General features: G+C 41.3%; 1 protein-coding gene across 8 annotated transcripts in view; it reads left to right on the top strand.

Moving 5' to 3' along the window:
* The window catches only part of LOC111250880 (uncharacterized), a 95,426-nt gene that overhangs the window by 19,843 nt on the left and 62,473 nt on the right, over window positions 1-13,110 (top strand). The window lies entirely within an intron of this gene.

The raw sequence follows: 13,110 nt of genomic DNA, 5'->3' as shown, positions 1-13,110 counted from the left end.
GCAACAAGTCGCTAATTTAAATGAGTTATATATGTGCATTAAATGATACAATTCCGTCGCTCTGTGTTTGATGGGCCTCTTTGAATAGCGGCACGTAGGGAAAGTACTAGTGTACTGGATATGCGCTATCCTAGCCTTGAAATGCACGAATTGATCCTACCACCGTACCTGAGAGGAGACCGGCCCCTTCACTAATCTCAGCCTTGAAAAGATGATCTTGTTAAGCCTATAACAACTCTGCTTTCCTGGACTATGGGACTAATAATTGAATTTTCTCACTCGCTCTCAGGTTTTTAACCTATTACAGTGTGATTGCATAGATTAGACGATGACGACCAAATTGCATAGTTTTTTGTTTTCAAGGGCAGTAAGCTTTTTCAGAACCAGCAAGCGTTGTGAGTCTTCGCTGTACACGAAAATTTCTATCTGAGCCGATATGGCACAGTAAACTGAGCAGCAAATCCTCAACCTGTCAATGGCCCAGTGTAACAATATACAGAGAGACATAAACAAGTGTACGTCTAACAACTGTTAGTTATATCTGAGATTAATCTTTACCTTACAAATTCAGTTTATCCATTATGTTTCTCTAAGAGACAGAAGATATTTTCTATAAAACTCAAAATATAGATCTTTGTCAATGCCGTTGAAAGTAACGAGGTAAAATACTGTTCTTCCTTTGGTCGTAGCACGACCCCAGCGCTGCGCAAGAAGCGGTCTTCAGAGGGATATCAAACGATAGACGAGATCTTATTTAGACGACGAGACGGGTAGAACCACTGGAGTGAATGTGTTAGAGGAATACGCGTAAGATACACATATGACGTTATTCTCTGCACACGATATTGTATCGGGTCTATTGTATGGGCAGGCGGACCCGAATGTATACAAGGTTAGCACCGTGATATATCTTCAAATTTGTCGGCTAATTTTAGTAGAGTTGTTTTCGTTGTGGTCGTTCAGTATTTTTTTGGCCTGTGGATTGATTGCGCAAATATGCTTTCAGTCCTGAAAAATATTTATGCTTTGAGATAGGTGTTATTAAAAACTTTATATCGGTGTAAAATTTGCATTATTCATTGCTAAGACCTTGTGGCAACAAAATAAATATCCAACTGTAGTTTCAGAAGCATCACTCATTGTCTATTGTGTGCTACGCCCCCTTCAAATAGTTGCAAAAACTCCTTGCAGAATGCATTCATTCAACTCTGCAAGATAGTCCAGTAAACGTAGTTTACACGATTTCGTAAAAGCAGCTTTTGAAAATCGCTCACACTCTGAACGTTCGACACGTTTTAGCACGAAAGATCGCAGGCATTGCTTCGATAAAGTTAAGCAGAGGCTTGTTGACTAACTGTCAAACAGCCAGCAAGCAGGTTCGTATTGTAGGACACATACAGAGGGTACAGAAATGCGTTTCCCATGAACTAAATATACAAATGTTGAAAAAAAAATGCTTTCAGCATCAAATTGTTATTAAAAATTACCGACTAAGAGGTTTAGGTAGTTCCAAAGTGATTTTTCTGCGTGAAAAGCATATACGTTTTCATGCGACTTTCGGAAACGCAAGGAACCAGCTTTCATTTAAAGTAGGACTTGTTTTTTTCACTAGATTTAGCTTCTTCAGATCACTGCCGATTCAGATTAAAGCTGATCTATTAGCCACAAAACGATTCTCGAGACTGGAAGATTGAGAAAAAAAGATGAACCACCAACTCCTTTTGCACAAAACAGAGAATCCTGTTGCAACGAAATTCGTGACTCGCCTGCAAAACGGTACTTAAGAAACAGACGCATTATATTTGTATGTTATAACAACAATTAAATACTAAGATGACTGACATTTTTATGCTGTTTTAGAAAATTATATTAAACAATGGTCCCGTTCGTACATTTAATATTTGCAATAATAATAGACACCAGTCTCTCTAAAAAAGCCGTAGTGATCAATTTGCGTGGACTAATCGTCTAAACAATCTGAATATTCATAGGCAACTTGCTTATTCAGCTCCCTGGTGAACAGGCTGGATTGTTAAACAAAGGTCAGCGTGCGGGAAAAGCGGCAAACTTCGGACAGAAAAAGCGCACGCTCATCCCTATATGTATATCTTATAGTACAATTTATTACTCTACAAACGAGATATCTGGGGTTTATAGCCTCATCGAAAACTCGAGCACGTTGGGCCCTTGCAAATAGTGTAGTTAAAAATAGGAAGAAATCTAGTGTCCGAAGCGTAGACGTTGATGAGACAACAGATGTTTTCATGAAATTGGCTGTTTGTGGCCGGATCTGATAGTCGATGTGCTACCAAGCTCGATCAGGCTCCACTCTGGGTATAGACGTCGCTTTTCCAACATCTCTGCAAACAAACTCCAGTAGACAATCACCTATAAAGGCACTTTTCCAATAGACCGCTCAGATCTGTCCTGAGCACCTTGAGCACACGAACCGTAATCAATAAAAAAATCCCTGGATACCTCCTGAATTTTTCGAACGACTTCACGTCTTAGTTAATACAATTACGAATGCAGAATTTAATACGGTGTACCCCGTATCGGCTTGTTCTGTACTCACTCACTTACCCTGTAGAAATACATTATTATGAAGAAATGAGAACCTGAAACTTCGTTTACCACACCACATCATAGTGTGTATTTTTCCATAGGGCGAACGTATTTTGTACGCGTCAATTATGCGTGATGCATAATACACAAACATCTATTATTACACTATAATAAAAAGCGAGTACGACTTAGGTCGGTTGCAGAAAATTCCAGGTAAATCCAACAATGCCCTTGTGAACTAATGTCTGATGGCCTGCATATTAGACGTAGAAGGAAATTATGTGCGTGCATATTAACACCAAGTTCTACCCAGTTTTTCGACGAACGTTCGCAAATGAATCTGACGTAAAAACATGGTCATGGTAGAAACTGCGGTTGGACGGCAAATATATAAGACGACTCATTGTTTGCCGCTCCCTCGGGTTTTTACCTTACCCAACAAATGGCTTACATCGTACCCTACCTCATTTTTCCTATTGTGTTGATATGCGTACGTTCAGTATACTTTTAACTGTTAGATTCGGTTGCTACATTACACTCGAGTCTGGGAATCACCAACGACCTGTGGCGGTCATTGCTTCTTACGTGGGACTTTGTCCATTGTACAGTACAGACGTGATGGCTAGAACTAACTGTTCATTTAGTCCGCGGTATATAAAAAAAAAATGCCATTTTATGTTTTCAATTGGCCGTTCCATAGCCTACGGAACGTTTGTATGTTTGTATCGGATAGACCACGGCGAAGAACTCAAGAATTCCGCTAGAGTGCGCTTAGCTTTCAAGTGTAAACATTTTCTTGGCAGAAAACACTTGCAAAATTATTGCCGTCAGCGGCATTGATCATTGCATACGGTTCTTAAGTAAGTGACAGGAGGAACTTGGTGAGTGCCCGTTCGCTATTCTACATCGTTTTCGTAGTTAATTGGTTTTGATCATGCAGTGACGAAGTCGCTCGAAAAGAAGCTCGAAGGTCCCAAACTCTAATAAACTCGTTATTTTCAAAGAGAGCCTAGATGTGCCGGCTGGTTGAAACCGTTTTAGGTCCCTTAACTAACTTAGCTAACTAAGGTTCGAACGAGGGTTCGGACTGGCAAAGTACGTTTTGCACCTAGCGCTTTCAAACAAGCAGACGATTTTAAGTCCCTTTAAAACGAGTGACTGTTGAAGTTCAGAAAAATAAAGTGTTTACGGACACCCGAAGACGCTAACCGTATATGTTGTTTGTTCTAATGTAAGGTAAGTGATTCTTATCTAACAGTGTGCAAAAAATTGCACGAGCCCCCACAAGGGGCTAATTGGTTACGGCCGCTAAATAAGCCTGATGAAACAAAATAACGCGACATGAATATTCACAAGATTCTTTCAGTATACCTGTTGAATTCAGCGTAACAATTTTTTTTGTATAACGATATCTTATAGCCATAAACAATTACATAGTTCGAATCATGTAAATTTGGCAATTATGCCGATTATATCACTGGTTTTCATATGCAGAAGGCGAAAACGGCTAGTCATTACTTCCACGCTCAAATTTAAGAACCTCAAAATGATGCCCATTATGCATAAACAATTAAATGCTGCAATACGTTACTAACTTCCATGTAAGCTTTAGTAACTTGGTTCTAAAACTCGAACTAGCTTTTGTGACACTTTACCGTAACAGATTGCCAGCTGTCTTTCTGGTGACAGATCTTGCTAGCGCTATGCAGGAAGCCGAAATCCTACTTCAAAGAGCTCCTTTAATTGCCCCATAAGAATTTAATCCGTCGCTTACCGTAAGATACGTAATGGCATTGTGCTATTGCCGTCTGAAGAGCACTACTAGCATAATCATTATGAGACCTTGGAGGATGTGCGTAGATACTAAATCTCTGACCCGACCCTATTTTCAATGAAACCCATTCGAGGAAACATAATAAGATCAATTTAGTGGTCGCTGGCAGGACGCATTACAACCGGCATTGCTATGGCTGGCGTAGCTAATACGGACCAGAGAGGCTTTCGTCCATCCGCTGTCTTTGTACTCCTTGTTTCAGCTTTTTACACTACCGCCAGCGTTTGCCAGAACGACTCGATGCCGGATGGTACACTCTGAAGCTCAAGTCATAATCAAAGCTCGATGACCAAACGCAAAACGGGACGTCTACCAGACTGGTTCTCCAGTAAATCAGATAGAACTAGATAAAGGGCTGATGACGATCAGTCAGTGACCGAAACCCCCGTCAGGGAAAGATGTTGTTGAGGGTAAATCAGCACTCGACTGACGCGGGCATCGAAGTATCACAGTTCGGGACTCCGCTCAGTCAAAAAGGTGCTATTCAAAAGGCCCTAGGGGTCTCCTCCCGTCTGCCAGTTAACTTGTCCAACCAACCGGGTGCCACTGTCTTCACAGCTATCGTAGCTCGAAAAAGTGGGTGCTTTGCAGAGTCAGCGTGCTGATGAAGACGGGCCTATGGGCAATCATATACGATTAGGTAGTTGCTTGTATCTGTCTGATGAGTAACACGTCAAAAAGGTCCTATTTTGGTGATCTTTTATTTGGTGCGTCGGTAGATTAAAGCGAAAGAGACGATAAATAGCATTATGGCAGCACTTAAAGCACAGAGGGCGATACGAGCAGGTGTACTTCTCGAAATGATCTTGAAAAATCCAGCATGAGTCGTAAAAAGATAAAGCGACTTTAGAAATTCAATCAAAAAGATCAATCCGAAACTGTTTTTGAGAGATCGTTCCTCTAGGTGGCGTACCTCCACCAACGGAGCTGATCCCGTTTGTCGTAATACGGAGAAGTCATAATTCGCTATTAGGAACAATAATGCCTATATAAACAGTGTAAGTACTGTTACAGATTATTTAAAGCTACAATAGTGGCATAAATGTGGTGCTACATGGTTATCTATAGTGAGTTCGGTGTTTTTCTAGTTTTTTTCGTCGAGTAAAATAAACGAGCCTTAATCGAAGCTTTTTCGACGAACACTGAATTAGGCACTGTTACATTTTAAATAACACTAAACGCAGTTCATAGTGAAAATCGCCGCAGGCTGAAATGGGTGAAGTTTGCAAACGTATATTGTATAGGTCGTAGCTGTTTGTTGCTCCATTGTAAATAGTATGTGAAATTTAGTAGCGAGATTTTTTCACTAGCTATATTAATTGTTAGAGGATTCTGATAGATAGGTACAGTTATAATATCCACACGATGTTGTTCTAATAGTTACTCTGTACAGTCTGATTTGTGCTTATCAGAAAAAAATAGCCCTGCGAAAACGCTATATGCATATTTATATAATTACTATTTATATAAAAAAAAAAAAAAAAAGAAAAAAACTATGCATTAGATGCGCAATAAACCGCGACATCGTCTTACTCCACAACCAGCTTTGCTTAAGAATACCGTCGCCGATGCGTTGGCAGGACAACACATCTAGACGATGCCTTATTTCGTTCTTTACACAGGGGAAGCTTTATCGGGGGGGTGGCCGGCCAACTTAACAACTGTTCTCTCTTTGTGGAACTAGCTTACCACCAGAGATGCAGTCACTGTTCTCGTCTTATCTAACTTGGTCCACTGACTTGACAGCTCTTAATAGGGTTAAGTGTATAAATACGGATACACAGAGAGGCACGTAGACAGGATTTATAGGCGAGAAGATAAAACATTACATTTGAACATGCCGTCTGCCATAGAGAAATCTGTTACAAATAGAGGCAATATTTACTGGGAATTAAAGATCATTAAAAATTAAGCCGTGGCAACGCCAGCCGCCAAAAGACAAGCAGATGGGACGTTGATGTCGAAGTAACTCACTGGGCATGGCAATTTGTTAATGATTGATTCTAGGTATTCTTCGCCTACACCCCCATAGATTTACTCTAATGTCACACGCAGCAACAATTCCTCTCGTAGTTTTCGAGTAGGCAGAAAACAGGACTGTAGGACGAGTGTGTTTTGCCACGGTTAGCGAATCAGGGACGGCGATGTTAGAGAATAGGGTGTCTTTGGTACTTTTTATTTTGTCAATATCTAATCTGCTTTGACTTAGTGCTGATCTTTTATGAACTTCGTAAAGGAGTTGTGTGGCTGCACTATGGAGCATAGGAAGATGAAAGTCTTGTCTTCTTTGAACGACCTTTCACCGTCATTGTCCTAAGCGAATTTCTCTAACGTGTCCGCTCTTTGTACCTTTGCTACAGTTGGTTGTTATTTTACTAGCTGAATTTTTTTTACGAATAAATATTTCAGGTCAATGTCTGACATTTATACGTCAGTGCACATGGAAAATTGTTCAACAGGCTGAAGTAGGTTCGAACTGGTCAAAGGAGCTCTCTGTGTGCCAGTTATGTTGGCGTACTATAGTTTGTTCACTTCGTGAATCTTTTGTTATACCCGTATGGGGGCTTCACTTCAACGCTGGACTATCGCAAAAGGTGTTTTTTGTCTTCCGAATGTTTTATAAACCAAAACACAGAGTTAAGTAAGTAATGGTAGCCTGTTGTGTTTGCATTATTTATGCCAAGCTTCCTGTGATGCAGTGTTGATAATAACTTTATCGATGGCCGTTCTTCTATACGTTTCCGCAGGAGCGCAAGCATGACATTTGCTTAATCATCTCGTAAAATTATTTGCTTCAAAGGATTCTGGAAACCTATGGATCTTGTATCCACCACAATCTCGTGTTTGAAGCTTGTGGTTCGCTGTGATTTCTGGTGATAACGCCTACGCCTTTGACGCACGTCTAACCAATAGTCAGACGGTGATTCATTCTAACAAATGACGACTTAGTTTACTTTGTCTACAATTTCTTGTTTTATACTCACCATACCAAAGTACGACAAATCGTCACTCTGTTGCAACGATACTGTTTTCGTCATGCTCCTCCTGTTACCACCATTTGCCGATACATCATTACGCCAAATGCCTGAACAGAGATTCAGGTATCTGTCATAGCCTCTGTTGTGCCCTTTGGTCCTTGTGAAACTGGCGTTCACCAGGTTCAAAAAGTAATCGTGTGTTGACGTCAGCAAATGATTATTCTGCGCTTCCTGTTAGTCACAACCTAAATCGACTAGTAATTTAGGCCGTATGCGATCCAGAAAAACATTGGAACGAACACACGGAAGCTGTAGTCACTACAACACGTAGACTGCAACCCTGTTGCGACGCTATCCGAAGCCCCGGCATGGAGAAAGGGCTAAAACAGCATATTCCTCCAAGGCTCTGTCAAACCCGAGGACGGGCCTACTGGAGAGTAGCCTGCTAGAATCTGCCTTTGCTGCTCTTACTGCTTTCGGAGGATGACGATGACGATGACGATGACGCTGACCATAATGGAAGACTGGTAGTCGTTCACGGTTGAGAGAAGTAACCCTCAGCACTAAGCTGATCGCTGTTGAGCTAAACCATAAGCAACCGACTCCAATCGCAACAGACTTGGGCTTTGCCAGGGACGCTGGGTCAAAGCAGTGGGCCTCTTTGAGGCGCCCGCACCTTGCTACCCGCAACTGCAGTTACTGCTATGAGAAAGCCACTACTGCCTCGAAAACCACTGCTGTTTACTGGTGCTGAGCTACGACGGTTTCGTCTTGCCTTCGTGCACTCTCTAGCAACTGTGAATTAAAACGCTCTGCGCCGGTCAGGACGCTGATGATTACTTCCAGCAAGAGCAGATCTAGGGTTTCAGCAACCAGCTACGAGATATATACGAAATCACACTAATTGCTCCATATACTGCTGTTATTGCCCCATCTAGCTGTATTGTTTAAATTTTGAGTGATAGTGCGACGACGATATCACACACACCGTCTGGCTGTACACAGCGCATTTAATAGAGACTGACAAAACGCGACATCGTTGAAGAATAACAAAGGAAGTTGACTGAGTTGAACGGGACTGCAGGCCAGCCTTTATGCTCAAGTTTTCTTCTTAGATTGCACAACGTCCGAGCTCATAAAAAGCAGCGGGCAAACGTCGTGCCGGCTATCATTGAAGAAAAGCCCTATTCAGGAACGACGTCAAAGGAAGGAAAAATCAAGTCTGTTTGGAATAAACCGCAGAAAAAAAGCCACAACTGAGATCTTCAGCAATTGCTAACTTGTGCAACTTACTGCCACATTAATAAGTTCCCCTAAGTTAGTGAGAGTGTCGCAAGATCGTCATTTTCGTTAATTGGAGCCATTTGAGATTGGAAGATCTGTAATTGATTTTCCTTAGAGTTACGTTACAAGTTTCGGCCCAGAGTTGGGTTGTGACCTTCGACTAGCTAGGAAGTAAGAAGCCTACAAAATCAAGGAAAAAAGGACAACGATGGAGTCGTACGCTTACGACTATGATAGCGCCAAGGTGCTGCAAGACTTTGTCGTCGGAGTGTATCTCGGTAAGTTGACCCAGTTGACCAGACACGGATATGGTGTTGAAGCTCGAGCAAATGGAAAGTCTCACTTTGTAAGCACTAAACACTTAAAGCAAATTTTGGAAAAACGTTCTTCTAAAACCGGTTCTGTCTAAGATAAGAACGAGAACGAGTACAAAGGCTATTTTAAAATAAAATTTTACTCTAAATATGCGTCAGTCAATTAAAGGCTTACTAGACTTCAGTTCTGCCGGGCATCAAACAATCGACTGGCTTTTACTACATTTGTTTCAGATACTGAAATCCCTTTATGTGCGGTATCCGCCCTTATGTAATTTGGTCGTCGTTGACTAGCTAATCGCGCGAAGACTGACAGCGACGTATTTTGCCAATCCACCATATTTTAAAATAGAATCCAACAATGCCTACCCACGCGCAGCACATGCTCGTCCGCCATTCGTCTGCTTCTTAATATCCGCTACACGTCACTGCGATTACGGTAACGTTGACAACCATACACATGTGCCACATACTTTTGACGCGACGGACATCAACGTCAGCCTGCTTTCGTGCCACCGTTTGGCCTCCACATTTCGAAACAATGATATAATGATTTATTTCTACGTTATCGGTCCATGTTAATCTATCTCAAGTACGGTCTGTGTTGACTACTTTTTTTCATTATAATTATTCGCAATGGTCACGTGTTGATACCAACATTAGTTAGCATCTAGTAATAAAACACCAGTTTTGTGGTACTTTCACGTAGGCTATTATCAACGATAACGTAAGCAGAATAGTGGGCATAATTAAGAGCTTCGAATTGAATAGTTTCGGGACATTCGGATGACCTGTTTGTGTGATCAGGGTGACCTTCATTTTAGTATATGCCACTTAGTAAATTTAGTCCGTACTATATCCGAGGTGAAATTGTTGTTGCGGGCTAATAGACAGACAACGAACGAATAGGATCGTTTGTACTGATGAGCGTACGCCTACATGGGGCGTCAAGTTTTCCTACGTTTGTGTTGTACAAAATCTTCAAGATGCAGTCGCAGCCGTATTCACGTTAATTGTAGTATGGTTGAACAAGACCAAATTAGGACGTCTTCTATCAGTCCAAGACAACGTTAGTTCTTCAAATGCGGGTCAATCCCAGCTCTGTGTCCTATATACATCACTTGAGCAAACGCTTCCATATTGGGCACAGCCATACTGCACAAATGACAGCTGCTATGACAGAATAAACGCCTAAGAATCTTCTACATTCAGGACATATAAATGAAATATGCGTGCTTTTATAAGATGAAATCAAACACTCTGCTGAATTTTACACACTTCCGACCCCTTCTTCCGTTGGCGAAGTCAAAACGATACAATGAGCTCTGCTTGAGTCATACTAAGCATTAATAGCTTCAGTTATATGAACAGTAGCTTATCAAGGTTCGTTACCAACCAGTTAAACAAGTCCACGTGACAAATAGAGAAGGTATCCTAATGAACCTCTATATTTCGGGTCTTATGTCCCATATCGCCGCTTCATCAAACATCCATATGAGCATTTCATCAGGTAGCTGGCTCCAGCATGAGAGGAAGTCTATTTATGCCCGGGTTCGATCGTTTCCCTACGATACACAGGTAAATACGTTACCTACTAAGCTATCTCTGAGACATAGTAATGAACCTATAGGCATATGTTAGCACCGTATTTCCTGCTATCGTAAATTGCTGAGTCATGTCAGATGAATGTATGACTAAAGTTATGCACAACTGTTGACAGTACGCACCCGAGACAAGCTTGACTCAATCATTTTCGACAGGCGACACTCGCGTAAACGGGGCGTACATCCGCGTATTTGAAAAGGGCGCGAGCATTAGAAATTAAGAGGGAGGCAAAGGATATTATTATTATTTCAAAATATGACAAATTAAGTAACCTAGAATGTCACACTCCTAATAAGGCCCTCCAGTAGAGGACTTCGCCGTTTCTGCCTTTTGTCGAGCCTCACTCACTCTCAACCTAATGGATTGGGAGATATGTGCACGTTGATGGCTTATTGGCTAACATCAGCCTCTATAGATAAATGTATACTGCATTGCGCGCGTCTGCCTTTCCTTTTCTGCGAAATGGCCTTATCATCGCGCTTATAGCCTGAGTTCGGTTTCTTGTTTGCCCTATAGCTCTCTAAACTGGTTATGGCTTGTAATGTCCGTAAAGACGCGCCCGTGGGTTAAAATCGTAGGTTCTACATCATCGAGATCTATTACTGACTCGTTCAAAGATTAAATCTTCATAGTTTTAAATCCTAACAAAAGAGGTCATTCTTGTTCAGCACCTGTCGTTGTAATATACATTTACATCGCCCTAAAGTAATGCATTAACTGGGTATTTTCTTGTCGCTATAAGCCGATCCCTCGAGAGACCGACGTATGAACCATTTCAACGACAGTTCAGATCTACTAACACATTTTCTAATGTGTATCGTATATATGTCGTACCGTAGCTATGTTTAGCGTAAGATGAGGGTTGCCCTGATGTGACGGTAATTTAGACGAGTTTAAGACCGCCATTTTCCCTCCGGCGCGTTGAAGACTAAGTTTTCTCTACCCTTTCCGATGCCTGTTAACGGCTGGCTACTCTCGATTTCCCAACAATTTTCGTCCCTATGTCGGCATAAGAGCAATGTTATTTCCACATTCATGGACTAGATCTAGATTGGACCAGATCGCCCTCTCTCATTAGTATTAGGTTAAGGAAGAGGCCGAGAACCGTTTCTCTTTCGGCATCTAGAGAGAAATATATAGCCATAATCAATGTGGACAAAATAAAGCGTACTGGGCAAACAATCAGTAGCTACATTTAGGTCTGTCCTACATCGACCCATTAAACATAAAAAAAAGACCTGCAACGTTGCAAATCAAAATGAGTCAACATGTGTTACTGCTTAGCGTGCTAGTGATTCTAATGTATGCCTTAATGCGGTTCTTTCGAGCGACTGAAGACGTCGAAGTTGGCCGTGTTGAAAAGCTGAATTTACCGAACAATACATTACGGCACGGTATCGTTCATAAAAAAAAAAAGCGAAATGACGTTGGTTTGCGCTGCAAAATGAATCTCCAGTAACATCATGCGGAGCGCTTCGATAACTGAACGCAAAAATGACGATCATATATTTATTATAGTTATATAAAAATGAATGGGGCTGGGGCTCGACGAACTAGTCAGCATGATTGGGCATCAAAGTCGCTCACGTTAGAAATCAAACTATAAAAAACAAATAATAACTATTCTTAAAATACTATGATTATTCTTTTCACAGCTGGATGTATAGTGGGGTCGAAAAGTAATGCGTTGTTTCTATTAGTTATAAAGTAATTTGTACCGTCACAGCGTTTTACAGAGGCTGAAGTAAAAATAAAATATTTCCCAGCTATGTAGTTGAGATAATTAAGCCATATCTCGAAGTTGATTTTAGTACTTTCTATTTTATACCACACGCACTATCGATTACTGTTTCAAGAGCCTTCACTGAATAAAAATACTCGCTGTAAATATTATCTTTCTCTCTTTCTCTCCAAGCCAATATGTTCTGATTGCTAGATATAACTAATACATATCAAGACGCTGAAGTCACAGTTCAAACCTGTACTGATCACACAAAAAACATATGGCCCAATCAAGAGCGCATTACGGCTCGCTATGGAAGATTTGCAGAGCCGCAAATGTTTGCCAAAATGACCCTTCAAACTACTATTTTTGCAGATATTTGGGCGTATACTTCAAAAACCTCGAACCGTAATAATCATTTTTACCTGCGAGCTTATAGTCTGCCCTGCGATCTTCCTATGCTGTTGTATGGGCGGCAAGCCTACTCACGGTCAGAACATTACACAGCATCAAAACTATAACAGAAATATAATAGATATACAATTTAAAATCGGCAGGACATAATGAAAGCCGCAGTGGATTCGTAATAAGCCGGGCTCCGGCTGGCGAATGAAATGCTATCCCGCTGCGAGCAATTCTGGGCTCGCCCAAATCACAGCAAACGGTATCTTTTTTGTCTTCAGTTTCTAAGTTCTCCATATAATTTCACGGTTGACCAGAGCAAATATGACCACGGCAAGTTAGTAATACCTAGAGTTGATCCAGTCCACCCAGTCTGATTTGGAATTTCATATGGGTCGATCTTCC

The sequence above is a fragment of the Varroa destructor genome, unplaced genomic scaffold, assembly GCF_002443255.2.
Source record: "Varroa destructor unplaced genomic scaffold, Vdes_3.0 BEIS01000005.1, whole genome shotgun sequence".
Lineage (NCBI taxonomy): Eukaryota > Metazoa > Arthropoda > Arachnida > Mesostigmata > Varroidae > Varroa > Varroa destructor.
This window is presented reverse-complemented; position numbering and strand designations above follow the sequence as displayed.